The sequence below is a fragment of the Podarcis liolepis genome (genome assembly GCF_965112155.1).
Source record: "Podarcis liolepis genome assembly, chromosome: 1".
NCBI lineage: Eukaryota > Metazoa > Chordata > Lepidosauria > Squamata > Lacertidae > Podarcis > Podarcis liolepis.
Window position 1 is genome coordinate 49,285,177 of NC_139554.1, and position 20,326 is coordinate 49,305,502.

Sequence of the window (20,326 nt, forward strand, 5' to 3'; positions counted from 1 at the left end):
TTAACCAGGATACCATGTAGGTAAAAGGACCAGTGGAAAACCTCTGGTCTGCAGATTTTGTTGGACTATGACTCCCATTATCCTTTATTGTTGGCCATCATAGCTGGAGCCGATAGTAGTTGGAGTGCCACAGGTTTCCCATCCTTGCTCAAGAATATTTTGATACTGAAATGACAACTGGTACTTCAGAGAAGGCATTACATTGACGGTAATTCAGGGAAGGGCCATAGTATTTTAGAAATCCTTTGGCAGAGATAATCAGTAAAAACAACAAATCATCTTATGGCACCTTAAAGTTAATCAGTGTTACCAACAAAGATACCTGATCAGTAAGGACTTCAAAGGGAAATGTACATAATAGGAGAAAATTGCTTCAAATATAAATTCAGGAACAAAGTTGAGTCTTGGCAGCTGAAGAATATTGAAGGAGGTTTTTATATTCAGGATTGCTATTTTTACAACTGTGATGACTCTAGTATTCACATACATTTTAGACAACCTCATATTTATAGTAACTCAGATTTATGCCATTATGTTTTTATTTTAAAATGTTTTGAAATTTTCCTGACAGAAAGAAGCATCAGTTTGTAACAGGAAAAAATAGCCAGAGGGCTTAAGTGATTACTAGTAAAGTTCCTGTCACTATGATGAGCTGTATTTATTTTCTCTGTTAGACATTAATGGCAGCTGTTCACTTCTGTGGGAACAAAGTAAGTGGTTGCAGTTAGGGACACAGTGGAGGTGAGGAGAAAGCATACCTCCCCCTGACATTAGGGTGCCACTAAAGGGGCAGACGGCAGGCTGAAATATTGCTTCATCTCCTATGTGTTCCCATTTGAAGCTACTTCCTTCCACAGAAGTGAAGGAGTGCCATTATATTCTAAGAGAGATAGTAAGTACATTCTACATGGGAACACTTTGCTAGTTTGAAATTAGAGAACCCTGTGGGAGCATCTGTTGTATATGCACCCTCAACAGGAGAAACACGTGCAGTGCTGTGCCTGAGAGTCAATTGGCTGATAAACCATTGTACATTAGGCAGGTATTAGGGTTGCCATCTTTCAAAAAGGTAAAGGTAAAGGACCCCTGGACGATTAAGTCCAGTCAAAGGTGACTATGGGGTTGTGGCGCTCATCTCGCTTTCAGGCCAAGGGAGACAGCATTTGTCCACAGACAGTTTTCTGGGTCATGTGGCCAGCATGACTAAACCACTACTGACGCATGGAGGACTGTGACAAGTGCCTGAGTACACGAAAACGCCATTTACCTTCAACAAAAATCCCCCCTGACACCATTTTTACATCCAAAAACCAGGACATGTCAGGAATTTTCCTGACATATGGCAAGCCTACAGGTATAAATCACAAAGAGTTTCTCAGTTTCTTACAAATACCTTTAGTGATCTATTATGGAGCCTGTCCTGTCTGAAACTATTATAATGTAATCTGTCTACAGTAAACATAAAAGGTGAACAAAAGTCTGAGTAACATTAATTAAATAAGTAGAGTAGTCTTGGTGTATTACGGTATTCTTTGGGGCGGGAAGTTATTGCTAGCAGATAATGGTGCCGGCAGAGGAGGGGCTCTAATGCCTTACATATGGTGTAAAAATCAGGCCATATTTTTTATGATAGTGGTTATGTTAGAGTGGTTGTTGTTTAATTCATGAACACTTCATTTTTCTATTTTTGATAGAGACATTTCTGGAGCTAATATGTCTTAGGTGAGATATACCCCTTAGTTCTTCTCTGGTTTGAATTTCACCCTTTCACCCTCCTCCCTCCCATCCACATAGGCCCTCATCCCCACTCATCTCCAATCTCCCAGATTCCCTTTTCCCTCTGACCCATTTCCCTGGTAGCTGTTATTGCCTCAGTGTCAGAGATAGAAGGTATAGAGTCTCCCCACTCTCCACTCTGGTACCTGGTCATATGATGACAACCGTACCACAAGCGTGTAGGATAGTGAACTTCTTCTTGCTGCTCTTGCTGCAATCTCCTCCACCTGCCCCCTAAAGTCATTGGAAAAGACTCCCTTTACTTTCCTCATTAATAATCTTTGAAGCACATTCAGCTCCTTATCTAGGAAAATAGATTTCTTGTGGGATTTGCTGACACTTTTACCTGCAGCAAATTTCAAAGCATATTCGCCAAACATCTTTTAGACAAGAAGGGGATTTGACAGCCTAAAACTATAACCTTTTTTTTTTTTTTTTGGTTTGCCACTTGAGGCCTGCAATCTTTACAGTCAGAAAATGTTTCCGACGTTTAAATGATCAATGTGATCCCCCTTTTATCTGCTCCTCATGCCTATTCTAAATTTCTGCTATGGAAAGTTGCCACTAAAACAAGCAAGAATTCTCTTATCTATAGCACTACTACTTCCCTCACCCTTTTGGAGCATATTAGTTTTGTGGGTAATTCATTTTATCTGACTAAGGAGCAATAGCTCATTGCCTTTATGCATACTCCAGAATGCCAAGTGGCCATTTTTCATTGAGGATGGTTACAGCATTTATAACCATAAGGATGCCTCTGTTGACAATGCAGTATAGTTTGTGGTACCTGGTCTTCTACATTTCTTCATGTTCATACAATTTTTCTAACAACTTAAAAATGGAAAGGCTTAGTGTACATATAGGGTTGCTTTTAAAGCAGCGTTCGGATTGTCAAGGGTTTTGAACTTAATTGGTCAGCACCAGGAACTGTAGATGGAGATATAAGAACAGGAGTTTGTGAAAATACTAGAGGAGCTATGGGGAGGAAGAACAAGAAAATAATTAGAAGCTGGCATGGAAGCCCCATACGGTCATCACTTGACATTTGCTCCCATTGCCCAAGTCCCTAAATTCCAGTATTAACAAGAACACAATGTCAGGTTCAGGTTTCACCACAAGTAAGAGTGAGATATTAATTCTCATCAATATCTAGAGCACATATTAGAAACATGCAGCCCTCCAGATGTTCTTGGACTTCAGTTCCCTCAGAGCCACATGGCATGGCCAATGACCAGGGATGATCAGGGATGATAGAATTCATTCCACAGCAGAACTGTGAGGTTTACTTTATATTCACCATGGAAGACACTGAACGCATTATCACACTGCAGTGGTGGCACATGGTGCAATGCAATACTGAGAACTATCTGAGATTTGGATTGTCACCAGTCAAAGGGAGAGTCTCCAAACCAGTGCCACATATTCCTTTTGTTCATTGGTTCAGCCACAGAAGCTATCCAAGCTATCAAAAAGACCATGGCTAGGGTGGGGATCCTGTGGGACTCCTTAATGTTATTGGCCTCCATCAACTCCAGCCAGCATGGCCAATGGACAGGGAAGGCAGAGGTTGTGGTGCAGTTAATATAAAGGGCCATCCCTGGACTTTGGGGTGAGAAACACTCATGGTCACTGTATGGAGCTGCTACTTTGTGAATTGAGAGCAACAACAAGGATTCATGTTCCATTTATTCATTTATTTATATATACAGTAATGTCCCCTTCACCTGAAGATCCCGGGGCAAAAATATACATAGCTCAAACAAACAAAAAGTTAAACAATAAAACTGAAAGTTAAGATATAGCTTCAGAATCCTTGATTTTCCATGTCTAGTAAAAAGATAGCAAGTTCCCAATATCAACCAGATGTTTCTAGGCAGCTTAATTGCTTTTCATTTCAACTCCTGCTCAATTATTTGACTGCTGTGTTGTTGGATATCTCATGGCTAAAGTCTACCAGCAGTTAGAGGGAAAATAAACATTAACCTTGCTTGTTATTACATTTCTGTTGGTATGGGGCATAAATGATCTGACTGCTTCCTCATAATTTCTACTGCTTTCCAAGGAAGCATCCTTTTAACATCATACTGTTTCCCACATAACTGTACTATGAATGGATCTCCACAATAGCTTTATGATGCATGCACCATTCCAGCTGGTAACACCCCCTGCCCTCTTCACTTGGTGATATATTTGTGCTGGTTCTCATCTAGCACCCATTACACAGGAACATATCCCCAGGTAGTGAAAGATAGCTGTGCTAAAAGTGCTGCTGAATCATTGCTATTTCCTAAATTACAAAAAGGAAAAAAGAAAAGAAAAGAAGATGTGTATTCGGATGCTGGTCAAATGAAATGTACAGCTTTCAAAGAAGTCCTTTTCTAAAGAAGAAAAGAAAGGAAAATGTTCATGAAATTGCTAAGTGGTATGTGCTTCACTCTTGCTGGTGTTCATCACTTTTTTAAAGAAAACTTCTTCAGGGAGACTGAGCACTCTCATCTCCACACTGCATCACTCAAGCACCAAAATGCTTGGGTTGCCCTTTTTAAAATTATTGAGATCATTGCTTGTAGGGCGGCAGCGGGTGGGGAGTCTGTAGAGCTCCTCTTCTGGCATTTAAGAAGAGATTTTCAATCAAACCAATACTCTCCCCATGAAGAGCTATTTCAGCTTGAAATGCATTGTGCTTTGCTGAATATTGTTTCATTAAAGAACGACGTCCTGTTCCAACAGCCATCTGCTCAATTTGAATTTGTAGTGCTGTTCACTTCAGATGTAACTTAAAAATTGCAAGGTTTTTGGTTTTTTTAAAAGTACATGACATTTAAGTTTTCTTTGTATAGAACGTGTGTTTTAGTGTGTGAAAGGGAATAATGCATTCTTCTGCTATTTTTTTTTTTCCAGGGGTGGGGAATCATGAAAAAGTGTCATGGAACTTAAAACTTTCAATCAACCAGTCTGAGTGCTGTTTTTACTGAGCATACCACTCTGCAAGAGAAGGATGTCTTCTAGAGATACAGAAGAAAGAGCCCTGCAGGTCTGAAAATTCAAAACTATGCTTTTGTACAGCAGTGCAATTCCATTGACTTTAATTGAATCCACTAATGAGGATTCAGAATAAGAATAGAATCGCACTCTCCAGTTCTTAGCATATCAATCACATCATTTTCAGTGACATGCCTGTCCACATCGTGGCCACAACCCAGACATATGATGGCACCAGGCAGGTGTTAGAGGTGCCATTGGATTGCTCTGCCCAAGATTTAGCATTATCATTAGATATATTGTGCTATTTACCCTTATAACGTCAAAGATATGTTCCTATATATAATTTCAATACATTGTATTTTTAAAAATTCTAATTCTTACTTTGTATTTAAAAGCTGTTTTTTATTCATTTCTTTTATTATCTACTTTTATTTAACTGGATATCACCCAATGTTCTGCTAGTTTAATTTTAACCATGACATCTGATTTAAAGGCCTCTTGCTACAAAACATAGCTGTGTCAATTGTAAGATAAACACTCCTATTTAATTAATCTATTTCATGGATTTGCAACAAAATGTATTGGTATAATTAGATAAGTCGAAAGGAAGCACTCTGAGCATTGATACGGCGTCCTATCATCTCATCCTATCGTCTCATCTTTTGCTTGACCCAAATTTGGCAAATTAAGCACGAGTATCAATGTAGAAAACTTTCTGCAGTCTTTTATTGGCAGTTTCCTGTCTGTTTAATTTCAGCTATGATATCTGATTTTCCTGGGCAGCATTCTTAGAAGTTGTGCAGGGGGAAATATAACCTTGAGAACATCAGACGTGCTGTTGTGGGTCAAAGCAATGGTCCATCAATCCCAGCATATCTGTTGTCTCAAACAATAACCAACAGTCGGTACTTCAGAAGAGGCAGACAAGAAACAGGTCAAAAGTGGTCAGGTAGAGGAAGAACAAAGTACAGGCAGCCAAAGATGATTTATTTCCCCAGATTACATCACTTTGATTGTTTCAGCATTGAATTCAATCCAGCAGACTTGGTGGTATCCTAATGTTGATGCTTGAATGAAAAAGGAACTGCGGAATGCCAGCGAACTGAAGTTCAATCCAAACAAGACAGATATGCTCCTGATCAGGACAGATGGACAATGGAATAGGGCTTTTGATAAGTCTGACTTATTTGATAAGCCTGACTTACAAACACTGGTTCATAAACTGCAACTCACTACATGGTATTGTTGCATTCTTGCACACTGATGAGAGCCATATGTAATTGATTGCATTTGATATAATAATTTAATAATTTATTATTATTTATTATTATTTATACCCCGCCCATCTGGCTGGGTTTCCCTAGCCACTCTGGGCGGCTCCCAACAGAACACCAATAACAATAATAAAAAAGCAACAACTTCAAACATTAAAACTTCCCTAGATAGGGCTGCCTTCAGATGTCCTCTAAAAGTCAGATAGTTGTTTATTTCCTTGACATCTGATGGTAGGGCTTTCCACAGGGCGGGCGCCACAACCAAGAAGGCCATCTGCCTGGTTCCCTGTAGATTCACTTCTCACAGTGAGGGAACAGCCAGAAGGCCCTCAGAGCTGGACCTCACTTTAGAAAGGTCTGGATAGGGTTGGTTAAGACAGTGGGGGTGGGGGTGGGGGTGAGCCAAGCATAGATAATGTATCCGTGCACAATCTGTATAAAAATCCATAAAGGGTAATGACATGAACTATAATACTTCTAACAATGTGAGATACTGTAATTCATTTTAACATCACAAAGACCAGTAATTGAAATGAAAGCCTCTAAATACCCATTTATTCCCCTTAAAACATTGTAATGTGGGATTGTGTGCATGAGCAGGCTATGTTAGCCTAAATCATTCAGTGGAGAAGGCTTAGGAGCTTTGGGACAGAGGAAGGAAGAGGATCTTCCCCAGAACGGTGGGCAACGCTTCCGAGTGCAGTAAATAAAATATTGTAGCTAAGAAATGTGCACTATTAAATGATGCACATAAACTCCAGTCAAAGCTATCTTTCTAACAAACCATAAGATGATTAGTAGTTCAGGCAGAATGGTGAGTAGGAGGCAAGACTAATGCCAAGCAGAGTTAAAGAAGCAACTTCTTCCTGCATATAATAGCCCTTTGCTAAAGGCCCTTCTGGGCAAGGTTAATGAAGCAAAGAAGTTGAAGCCACTCAAGAAGAAATGACACATTGTCCCTGAAGAAACAGTCTCAATGGTCTTAGCGAGTCACAGCCAGTATTTCTTCTCCTCTAATGGCAATAAGCAGAGCCGTGACAAATATATGTTATGATCTGGCAGGCTCTCCAAGGCATGGGCCAAGTAGATTGCATGAGAAAGGCAACAAGCCTCTCATTGAAACTGTGAGGAAATAGCTCATCTAACTTCAGGGTAACATTTTAATAGGACAATTTGGTTGAGCAATCTGAGGAGGCTCAGGCTTGGATGAAAGAACACGGGCCAAAGCTCAAGATGTTTCAAGAACACTGTGCAAAATGTAATTTAGGATTTCCCTTGGTGACAATATTTTCTTCTATGGTTGTTGATTTCAATATCCCCCCCCCCCCATGATTGTTCATCGCATCATATTCATTTTAGCCTCTCCTGGATTTTGATCTCTTCTCACTGCCCTAGATTTCCCATCTTTCTCTACTATTATGGGTGTTCCATATACAGATGGTCAACCTTCTGCATGGGTATTGCAAACATGATACAGGTAGCTTTCTGTAGCATACTTAGAAAGGAGGGCTCATGGGAAATATTTTACCAGATCAGAAGTTTTGACAGACTCTGGAAGAACATAGTCACTGCTTGATTTTGAGACAGATCTGCTTTTCCTCTATACAGCATATATCAAGGTGATTGAAATGATTATGTGGTCTTTAAGGCAGAAACAGTAACAGAGAAATCCTAACTTGAGGCCTAAGCAGGCACTTCCACTACATGTGAGTCCCTGCTGGCACCTGCTAGCTATGGTGGTGTCACTGTGCTGAGGAGAGCTCTACTGAGGAGGAATGGTGGGAGCCTCCCCCTCCCCCTGCTTCTGATCAGGATCCTGAATCTTCCCAGGAGCAGGAGGACAGTATAGATTTGGAACAGAGGTCTGCAAAGGCCCTGGCGGAGGAAGAAGGGGCAGGAAGAGCGCATCGCCCCGGCAGTGCGATCCCAGTGGGGTGCCATCACGGCTGCTCCCCCACACTGGTGAAACACCACGCCCCTAGACATGTGCCATGCCCCCAGAATGCACGCCAACCACGCCCCTGCCTGCTCTCCACCCCCCTGGTGCCCAAGCATGAAGCTCTGCCACTGTGCAGAGGGACATAGTTCAGAAGCTGGGAAATACTGGATGGGGAACAGCTAGGAGAAGAAACACTGGGAGAGAGAGAGAGAGAGAGAGAGAGAGAGAGAGTGTTAACAGCTTTACTGTCTCTGGAAAGCATTCATCCGCTCTGACCAAGATCAAGAAGAGCTGAGAAAGTGGCACAACAGAAAGCACAGAGGGTAGAAGCTCAGGTTACAAAACGTAGGAGTGACGTGGGTGACTAGGGACATAAGGGAGTGGAATTCTTAATGGGGAACACCGCCACTCCTAGGAGATGGGTTCTTTGTTCTCTCCCTGTGATCATTAAAGTTTCTAACTGGTAAGAAGACTCCTTTTCCTTTGTTCTGCTTATCTACTGCTACAGGGGGAGGAAGCCGATTTCCTGAAGCCTGACAGGTAGAAGGCATGAGGGCTTGTCCTTTTTTGCTCCAGGATCCGATCTCTTGCTGGGCTTTCTGATGCCAAGTGCTTGGGACTGACCCACCCATGAGGCACCAACCTCGAGTGGTGGAATCCCATGGGGCAGTGGCACTGGAGAAGCGAGGACAAGCGGTGATGATGACTTCCTGTAAGATCTCACAAGACCCAGCCAGAAGCAGCTGCCATGTGACCTCGGTAAGCAAGGCTTTGGTGGAGGGGGGCAGCAAGGGTGTGTGTCGGGGCGGCGTCCTCCCCTTGCTAGGGAAGAAAGGTCTGGCCAACATGGAGAATTATCTTTATGAGCCAGCTCGTCTTACTAAACACCCTTCCTTCTCATTAATAATTGCAAATTATAAATTATAAGCAATAATGTGCTCTATATCTGTGCTTTAAAACTACACCAGAGGTAATAAAATAAAAATGGAAGAGCTTAACCCATGCATTTGGGAAGTGACATAAAGGTGTACAATGTAAATACTGATAAGAGAAGATGTAAAAGCAGCTGCCTGGAGCCATGTTATTCTCAGATGTAAACTGCCGCACACAGGGTTGACATCTTCGTTGAGCTATCCATGGTGGCTCCAAAGTCTCATTCTATTCCACACATCAGTTGCAGAGGTGTGGATCAGGTCAGTTCATATTTGAATTTGCAAAGACTGAACTCCTTAAGTCTCTTAGGAGTACAGCCTGTTATGGTGGGATTGCTTTCCAGCTAAAAATCGGATCTCTAGCTTTCAGATATTCCTGGAGAGTCAAGCTGTAGCAGCAGTGACTACAGTGAGTGCCTTTTACTAGCTTTGGCTGGCGCTCCAGCTGTGCGCTTTCCTCAAGCTGCTGTTGCTTAATTCATGCTCTAGTCACTGCCAGGCTACACTACCATAATGCAATCTATGTGGGGTTGCCTTTGAAAACAGGTGGAAATTTAATTAGACCAGAAAGTGGCTGCCAAGGATGTTAGCTGGAGCAGGTAGATCAGAACATACAATGTCAACCTACGGTGGCTAACAATTTCATTCTGTGTGCAATTCAGTATGCTGATTTTGACATTTAAATCTCTAGATGACATAAAGAACAGCCTTTACCTACATGGAATTGCCCACCGAGGTCCTGCTGAAATGTGATGAGTAGGCAGAAGAGACAGGGCTGTATCTATTGTGGTACCAAGATGATGGAATGCTGAGTCAAAGGAATTGTGTCTGACCCTTTCATGGCTCCCCTCCTGGTGCTTAGCCAAATCCAATCTCTAAGTAGGTGCTTCTAGGCATTGCCTTTTAAACTGGACCCTGAGTGCTGCCGTTCAAATCAGTCTTGCCTTTTATTTAGTTTTAGGGTAATTTTAAATTGATAATTTTGGATATATTGCTTTAACTTTAGCGTGTTGTTTGCCATCTTGAGTTGTTTAAAGAAACATGGGATAGAAATAAAACACATGTCAAAGGTACAGATTCACTTCTGGATGAAAATCCCATCTTCACTCATTATCTTCCTCATCCAACTTTGGGACTGAAATGTGCAAAGCAGAGGACCTCCTATAAAAGCCTGCTTCTGTGTGCAATTTCCTTTTCTGGATTAGATATGTATGTAAAAAAGGTAAAGGGACCCCTGACCATTAGGTCCAGTCATGGCTGACTCTGGGGTTGCGGCGCTCATCTCGCTTTATTGGCCGAGGGGGCTGGCGTACAGCTTCTGGGTCACATGGCCAGCATGATTCAGCTGCTTCTGGTGAACCAGAGCAGCACGCGGAAACTCCGTTTACCTTCCCACCAGAGCGGTACCTATTTATCTACTTGCACTTTGATGTGCTTTCGAACTGCTAGGTTGGCAGGAGCAGGGACCGAGTAACGGGAGCTCACCCCGTTGCGGGGATTCGAACCGCCGACCTTCTGATCAGCAAGTCCTAGGCTCTGGTTTAACCCACAGCGCCACCTGCATCCCTTTTAATTATAGATACTTAGGGCCCATTGTTGTCTTCCTTCAGGAAAAGGTTTAGGGTTAGGTATGGAAAATGTGCTGCTTGCACCAAGGAGGAAGAAATGGTGCACAGCAGGAAAGGGAAACTGTCTGACTGATTCACGGGCTCTCTGATCACTCCAGGTAGCTTTCATCTTAAAACAGTATTAGATCTGAGACTATAAAGACTGTCAGATGTTCTGACATAATGTGAAAGAAGGTGAAGTCAGAATTTCTCTGATTTGCTAATAAAGGTTACTTCCCTGCACAGCCAGATGACATGCCGCCCACTACCCCACTCCTCACCTTTCTATAGCTGCCTCCTATTGGGTTCTTATCAATTCAGCATGAAGAAGTCACCTTTCATCATCTTAAAAAACACACACACATTGAGCTGATCTTTAATTAACTAGAGATAAATCTCCTCATGCAGACTCAGCCCTGCTGTGAAGGAGATGCTTTTCTGACTAATCGGATTGTGAAGAAATTTGGGGGAGGCTTTTGTTACATGAAGGAACCAGCCCTTCAGACCATAGAAAGCCAGATCCCAATCTGTTAGAAACCCGCTTTGTGATTCTTTAGTCGTATAAAGCAGGCAATGCTCGCAAAAGGCATCTCAGAATTCTTCTATTCAGGCTCAAACAATATGGTCATGGCTTCCCTCATTTCTGGAAATGTCAGTTAGTGAAGCATCACTGTTTGTCGTATGTGCACTGAAGTCCACGTCCTCACAATCTAAGAGCATCAGAAACACTCAGCTGAGTATCCTGCATATCACAAAGCAAAAAAGTAGAATAATAATTTATATTTAAGCCACATTTATCTCTGACAATTTCACAGATGGGAGAAAATAAGGGTGCAACATTCCAAATGGTAGAAGGAAGGCTTTAGCCTCCCTTGCATCAGGAATCTGCAAGGAGCCAAAGACTGAACTGTTTCAAGCTGATTTGGACAGTGTTGGGCTTCAACCAAGTCAACTGGAGACCCAGATCAGCTCAGCCTGCTATGGGTTGGACCATGCAGAGTGATCTGGGGTTGTCATGGGGTGGGGTGTTGGATGGGATGAAGGAGAAGCAGGCAGCAGGGAATGTGTTGGGGAAGCAGAGCCCATCAGGATGACCCCTCCTTGCCAATCTTGCCTTTAGTGTAAGCACCAAGCAGCACACCCCTTTTCCTTGCAGCAGAGCTCACAGATGGCACTAAGTCTGGCTGGCTGGCTGGGTTTTGGGACCTCTTCCACCTTCCACTGTTCCTAGTGCTCTTTGTGCCCACTGGTGCCCAGCTGCCTCTTGAGGTCTTTCAGATGGGACACAGTGTAGCCACCAGCCTTGCCCACTGGTGCTTCTGCAGCACCTCTCAGCAGTGAGGAAAGTGGACGGTGCACCTCCCAAAACAGGAGGATTCAGGACTGGGGTTGGCTGCAGGGCTGTGATTCACCAGCATGTTTCCCACAGGGAATGTGATGGGGAAGCAGACCCAGCGAATGGAATCCTCCACTAACGAGCAGGTCATCATCACAAGAGTTACCTATTTTAATCAACCAAAATCAGCACAATTAGACAACAAAGAATGGTTGAAACCGGGGATCCCGTAACTGTGACCCACGGGCCACATGTGGCCCCTGAGGGCTTTCTGTACAGCCCCCCAGCTGCTTGGTTGCTGCTGTTACCTTCCTGGTTTTTTTCTTAAGCCCTACACTGTTCCTCATTGCCCCAAGTGGCACCATGTACTTCCTGCAAAAAAAGCAGCTACATGGTTTCTTCTGGTGCCCAAGCAACTCCATGGATGCTTCTGTCAGTCCTCTCTTGGGCTGGATCTAGACACATCAAAGAAGTGTTTCAGTTAAACAGGTTTCAAACTTTGTATGAGAAATCGGGTTAGGAAAAATGGAACTCCACAGTGCCATCTGGTGCCACAGTGTTAGAATGCATAAACAACACATCTAAAGTGCTTTTTCTGTGCCAATGTAGCTGAGTTCTTGGTCTTACCCTCCAAACTAGCATTTTGGCTAGTGCAGTGTTTTGCCAAGTAGCAAATCTCATGGATCCATTCACTTATTTGCTTTGGCTCTCTCCTGTGCCCTCACAAACCCTGCAGAGGGCTTTGTGTGGAAGCAGGGGGAAGCAAAGCAGCTGAGTGAATGGGTATTGGTGCTCTGTAAAAGGTAAATGACCCTTGGGCGGTTAAGTCCAGTCAAAAGCGACTATGGGGTGTGGCGCTCATCTCACTTTTCAGGCCAAGGGTGCCGGCTTTTGTCCACAGACAGCTTTCCAGGTCATGTGGCCAGCATGACTAAACTGCTTCTGGTGCAACTGAACACAGTGACAGAAGCCAGAGCACATGGAAATACCTTCCTGCCGTAGCAGTTTCTATTTATCTACTAGCACTGGTGTGCTTTCGAACTGCTAGGTTGGCAGAAGCTGGGACAGAGCAATGGGAGCTCACCACTGTCACTTGGATTTGAACTGCCGACCTTCTTATCGGCAAGCCCAAGAGGCTCAGTGGTTTAGACCTGTGTCCACCGTGCTCTGTAGGAGCAGCAAAACTGCTAGTCTGGAGGAAGGATCCAAGAGTGGGTTGGCAGAAGCAATAGCAGATCCGCTCTGCAAGCAGAAGAAACAGCCCTCTGGTGTGTTTTTGCAGATGGCTAAAAGCAGGGAAACGACAGGAAGAGCACTGGCACATTTTTGCAAAAAGGGGGGGGCATAATGTGTTTTAAATAGGGAACACATCTCAAGGCTCCTCCCACCAAGCCATCTCCAAGTGGCTTCCAAGGTTCCTGGTGAGGTAGCCATTTGCAGGCAAAGGCATTTTTCCTTCACCACAAGAGCTGCTAGCTCTGACTTCCTGCCTTGCAGGTTCCTGTCTTTTCTCCTGCACCCACTCCAGCTAGGCGTCTTCTCTGTGATTGCAGGACTAAGCCCCATAACATCAGATGCACCTCGGGTTACAACTCTGCTCTGCTATCTTATAGCTTGAATTCTGAATCCAATTTTTACCTCTAATTCCCTATTCTGTGCTAACTTATGATCACACATCACCCTTAATGAGAAGGAATACATTCAAGACTTGTAGGATTTTTTTTGTTTTCTCCTTAGTCTCTTCCTGATGAGTAGTGTGTTTTGAGAACCCCCCCCCCAAGTCACCACTCCTTTGCAAAATATTCTTATTTGTTTTGAAGAAGTATTCAACAGCTTAGCAACTTTATATTATCAGTACTCAGGGAACAAGAGCACAGTTATGTAGTTGTATTCATTTTTCTTGATACCCCCCCCCCCAGTACAGCATCGTGAAGAATGAAAGGGAGCCCCTTAAGTCCTTTTCAACAGCCTCACTATGGATGAAACACAAGCTGTGTAAAAAGGCGCAAGTGCTCATGGCTTGCTTCTGTTGAACTACCAACCCCACAGACACAATGGCTGACTGCCTACACATTTTTGGCAATGCACGGTCTTAAGTAATTTCAAGGATTTCAGACTGTTGTTATCTGCAGGAAGCACCTAGTGACCTGTTGAGCCATATTCCATAATCACAAACATTATCTACTTGAGTTGAGGAGGTTGTTGTAAAGAAAGTGTTGCATGAACCTGTCATCTAGCTTTGAAATTGGGATGGGGTGGGGGGAGCTTAGAGTTTGACACTTGAGTTTCCAGCAGAGCTTCCTCTTGAATCTTTTTGTTTCTCTTTGAACAAGTTCAGCGAAGATCCATCCCACTGTCATACCAAATCTTCCTCCACATGGAATCAGAATCTGGCGACAGAAATTGACAGATTCATCCACCTCTCCTTGCCACTTTAGGCCTGGGAAATGCAAATGAACTGATGACAGTCTGTTTGCCTTGCAGTTCTCTAAATCTGTGTGTAATAGTGGCATGTGGTTGAAGTTTCAACAGGAAAAGGTATGCCTCAGTTATCAGAAGTTCTGGAAACAGTAGGCATTTGCAGTGTGGGGAGATCCTGTAGTGTAAGATCAGGGATGATATTATTTTCCCCTTTGTTCTGACACCCTTGTTGGCATCCATCTGTCTCAGGAGACAACGGAAGTGTGTGCCATTGGGGGTAAAGTCTAACAATTGGAGAGTTACAGCACTTGCTGTGGCTGTAGAGACCAATATGAGACATACATTTTTTAATTGCAGCCAGGGCAGATGAAGGCATCTCGTTTTGCTACTACTATGGCTGTCTCAGAAGTCATTTGTCCTCTGGTCACTACTATGGATACATGACCTGTCTGTCTGTCTCCAGGCGATGCGGTCATCTGCAAGGAATTCCCATACTTAATAAATCAATCAGTTATGGTGTTTTAACATATGGCTTTCTTTTTTTGTTAGAGGCCCTTGTAATTTATTGCAAGAACAGTGTGGCCTTACTGTTTGTAAGGTACTGTATATCTGTGATATCCTGTTATATCACTCACCACCACAGGAAGGTTTAAAATAGCAAAAGCGGTTGATATTTAATTTCCTCTCAAATGGAATTAGGTGTTGAACTCTGATTCATCTGCAGTGCACTAATTTTCTAAATTAAAATTCAGGGCTGAACCATCTATGTACCCATTTTTCTTTCAGTTTTCAGAGTGAAAGTAGTTTGTGTGTGAATGTGCAGAAATGTTTTCCAAACCCCTTTAAATATGTGACTGTCCACCTTATTCAGTCCTGTTAATTGACACCCCCTGACCCTAAATCTGCTACTGGTTTGGTGTGTGGGTGGGTTTTTCTCCTCCCTTGTTGGGGATCTCCCCCTCCCCTTTAGAGAGTGATCCCAACCAATCAGGAATCAGAAAGTGATTGTAAAGATGTTATGATATAAAATAGCCACTCAGATTTTTATATATATTAGCAGCACTTAATGCAAATGAAACCTAGGGCAGCATATCATAGACTGGTAACATAGGTGAGGTAAGTCAACTGGGAAATCACACAATGAACTTTTTCATATGTGACTTTTAAATATGTGATGGCAAATTATGTTTACCCAGGACAATAAGAGAAATACTTCGTCGTCTTACACAGCTGTCTCCCAAAAGTATCCTAAAAGGCAAAAGAGGCTTTCAGCAATGACAGAAATGTTTTGGTAAATAATTTCATTCAACTCATTCATTTTTAAAAAGCAGAATCTCTAAACCTTGCATGTGCAAGCTTCTAATTGCACCTTAGTTTTATTCATAAACTAGCTTTTATTTGCAAAGTTATTAGAGTTTGTGTGTTTTGTTGTAGTAGTTAATTTTGCTTGCCTCACAAAGGTTGTCACACGTCGTTTTCCCTTCCAGTTCAATAGAAAATAAGAGGTATTAGCCAGGCAGCAGAGGGGAAAAATATCTTACTGTTTCTAGTTCAAAATCCTCTAGAGTACTTTGCATGGAGCTGGATTATACAGCAGCCCAAATCAAAGCTCTGTGCCCTGCAGCTTGCTGGAATCTTAGGAATCTCTAAATTCTGATTATTAGAGTATCAAGCTCTAATTACCCTGCCCAACTGTGCTCATTAGAGCTGACGGCAAAAGATTAAGAGGCCTGCCCCAGCAGCCCCTGCTGCCTTTCAGAGATTTTGATCATATACATTTGGTGTGGATTCACACATGCAAATTGCTTCCACACAATCCCCCTTAACTGTCCCTGTGCTTTGTGGATGAATTTGCATTGTGACATCTACAGTTGTGGAGACACTTTTTAGAGCCAATGCAATTGGGGGAAAGTGCAGTGGGAGCATTTCTATGCACAATATATTTATATTCTTATTACATTGATATTCCACCTTTACTCCAAAGGGTTCAAGGCAGCCTACATGATTCTCTCCCACCTTTTATCCTTGCAGCAAGCCAGTGAGGTAGCTGAGGGTAAGAAATAATGTCTGGTCCAGTGTCACCACAGTCGTACCCACCCATGGGTCAGTGAGAAAGATTCCGCCTCTGCCATTGATCTCAGGGTCCAAGTAGGCTAATATGTGGGTTCATGTGATTCAGGGAAGAGTTGATCCTACTTGCCCTGTGATCCCATTGCAGATAAGGGTTCCCGTGGCACCACAGAGCAATATGCAGAATAAACTCTACTGTGGCTGCACCTTGCAAGCCAAGATCAGCACTTCTGGGAAAGCTGTTCTTTTGTTTTGTAGTTTTTAGCTAAATTTGCCTATTATTATTCATCTTCCCAACGAAGGTGAAGGTTTCAAAAGGATTTCAGAGTTCCCTAGAAGACAGTTTGAAAACTGTCAGATGTTCTCTTTTTCCAGGACCTGTCCTCTTTTTCATGGGTAGAGTTGTCATAGCAATCCATAGTTAAAAGTAGAAGTCGGCAAATGTGTCCTCTTTTTTGCTCTTCAAAATATGGGAACCCTATAATTAGTTTATATTGAGGATCTTGATCAAAACTCAGCCAGTGGTTTACTATCACCACCATAATGGTACCAGGCTGATAGTGACCTCAACTGAGCTGCCAGCATTTAATAACATGCTGGAAATTTGCCCTTCATAGTCATTGTATACATTTTTTGGGATTTATTGTTCCATTAAAAATTTATATCTCTAACTCCTCCCAAGTGTTGGTTTTTTAAAAACTGGTAGCACTTGAACTAGAACATCAATTATTGGTCTCCAGTTCATGATTATTATTTCTATTTAGTCAGACTGGGTCAAATTTAATTTTCCTCCCCAATATAACATGTTACTTTAAAGCTTTGAAGCAGCAGGATAAAAATTAATGCCATATTACTGACAGAAGTTTAGAAAAATACTAACTCTGAAGTATTTTATCAGTATATACAAATCCTCATATTTTCTTCAGCTGCCTGGCTATAGTTTTTGCTAGATGTACCTTTAATAATTTAGATTTGGTATAATCTCCTTGAAACCCTGATATTTCACTGAATGCACTGGATTATTCCTTTTAGTCATGGACTGTATCAGGTTTGTAACTCTCACCACTACAAAACTCATATAAAGGCATAGTTTTGTGTTCAGCTTTCTTGAACTATTTCTATATCATTTTTTGGAGCCAAGGATTCAATAAAATGGGCAAACTATATAGAACACCCTTGCCTAGCGTTCTGTGAGAAGCAGCACCATTCCCTTGGCTCCAGGCTATTTTTGCTGTTCTAACTGAAGTCCATTTATCTTGACAGAGCTTTGTTTGAGGATTTCCTGTTTTTTTGTTGTTCTCCAAAGTACCTAACATTCTACTACCATTTCTCTTGTGCTCCCGACTTTCCAGTTGACTCACAGTCCTATGCTCTAGAGGGCCACTGCCCTCTTTTTTTGGATCAAAGAGTGGTATTTTGACTTTACATTCCAAGGAGAACCCCCAAGTATATTTTTAGTGTCATCGTATTCTTAGGACTGTAGTAGTCTGTTGCAGTTTGTCATGCTTGGTCTAGTTGGTAGGATACCTTCTACTGGGGAAAAGCAAAGTGCCATGAACCTCTTCCATTTTTAACTCAAGCTGGGGTGAGGACAAGTGCCAGCAAGCACAATTGTGTCAGTTCCAATGCTTTCTTTGCCTGTTCTTCAAAAGCAGCAGAATGAAGAAGGAATGAGAGTAGAGTAGGATGGCCAGAATCAGAGGCACCAACTTGAAGAAAATATAGAGGGGAGACAGACAAGGACAGCGATGTGGGAGAAGGCCAGGGAGCGGGGAGGAAGAAGGGATGGCAGAAAAGAAACTTGAAAGGAAATGGCAAAACTCTGGAAAATGTCCCTCTCCTCTTCCCTCCTCCCCTAGCTCTTACAGCACATCGTATGTCGTTGAAATTGTGGGTCTGGGAGGGATTTAATTGAGAGGAGTCCTTGTTAAATTTTTAAAAATGAAAAGCAACGTGAGACATGTCCTCTCTTGTCCCTAACAGAGCTCTGTGAACCTGCCCTGCAGAGCAAGCAGTTTGCATTCTCCTTCCCTCTCTGCTCTAATCACAAGGGCCGTAAGAAACGATGCTGGAGGTTTTTGCCCAATCCCAGCTCTTTTGCTATCCAGCAACCCTTTTACAAGTTCTTTTACAGGACTTGTTGGGAAACAAAGTCCAAAGATGGAAAAGAAAGAAAGAGAGAAATGGCCATCAACTTGGGGGAGTGGGGAGAGGTCTCAAATATTTTATTGGGGGGGGGCTAGGAGTTGGCGCATATGGCTGGAATATATCCCTGGGCAATCCTACGGGAGGGAAAATAGGTGATGGTAGAGCTGCCAAGTCCTGAGCCCTGTGCTGAAGTTTAATGAACATGTTTCGCAAGCACACAGTAAAGTTGATAGTACAATGGCTTTGTAAACAAGCCTTTTGGTACCACCACTGAAGCATGAAAGTTTCCACAGCCACAATGAGGAAGCTTCGTGGTTAGACCTCCTGCTCCACCTACAGATAGGGAGACCTTCAAAACCCAAGGGCCCTCTGTAGGACTGTGACTTAAGATTAAAAAGTGCAGGTGAAGAAACAACCTTAAAATATGTACCCCAGACCTAGGAAAGGAAAGGAAAGGAAAGGAAAGGAAAGGAAAGGAAAGGAAAGGAAAGGAAAGGAAAGGAAAGCGTACACACACACACAGACACACCCACACCTAGTAGAGTAGAAAGCAGTGTGAGCTAAATTCTTTCTACCCAGTGTGATAGCTTCCTACTTTATGTGGAACATTCAAAACTTCCGAACTTGCATTTTCAAGTGGTGCAGTCCAGTGTGCCACCTCAGCACTCTTGCGCCTCATTCCTATTCCACTTGAAGCTCTATGTGAAGGCCAGGTCCTTATCTCAGGAAAGAAAAGGCATCTCAAAAAGGATCTGCTTCATTTGCATTTCCCCCAGTAGTTTAAGGTGTTGGATAAGTGCTCCTTAGAATCGACAAAAGTTTTTAGATGTGTATTTTGGGTAGGGCAGCCGAGGGCAATGAGTTCTCCTGGATAGTTTAGGAAACCTAAAGTGAGGAAGACAGTTGTAGATTAGTTCAAGAATCACCCAGGCCCTTTGATAATGGCAATGTAGGAGCTGCTTTATTGGCCATGAAATATCAGCTTCATTTTCGCCTAATTTTTCCAACTCGGCAGTTGCCGCTGGGGAAACTGCAGCCCACTATCAAACGAATTTGCTTTTAATGTGTCCCATTAATTGTTAATGTTGTTTCTCTGGCTTAATTTGCAAATTTTCTAAATAAAACATTGTATGAAGGAGAGTATGTTTTCCCCCAAGTAACAAATCTGCTGTTTCTCACACATTTCTGAAACGGCCCTGTTATTCTGATTAATTTCCCCCTTGCTGTGTGATCCTTCATCAAACCAATTGCACCAGATTCCTTTACCACATTTGTTGAGATGATAAATATAAAGCAAGTGGGGTTGTGTAATGCATGGCAGGGCTGTTCTCCATCATCCAAACAGCCTGGGAGATTTTTTCAGAGTCACAAGACAAGCTCAAGAACAGAAGCAGAGCCTTGCTAGATCAGACCAAAGATCCATCTGGTTCACAGATGGGAAATTTTTTTCAGTCTGAGGGCAGCATTCCTTGCTGGGCTGCTTTCTGGGGGCCACATGCTTATGGTGAGTAGGGCCAGAGGCAAAACATATAAATGTGGAACGACAAACATATAAATTTGACCTTTGTAGGTAGTCTACTGTGCTGTACACACACCTCCCCGTCCAGGGCAAGCAAGAAGTGGCAGTAGCAAAGTCCTCCAGCCAGGTAAAAAGACTCAGTGTCATGGACCGGCTGCATGCAGAAGAGTGGGGAGAGACACCAGCTGGGGAGCCCCCAAGGGAACCTCCAGGGGAAGAAGGCTCAGAGCCAGGGAATTTGTGGTGGGACAACAGTGAGTGTTCAGAGAGAAAAGAGGGAGGAGACTGTGGGGAGAAGGGGTCAGCAGCAGAAGAGGTG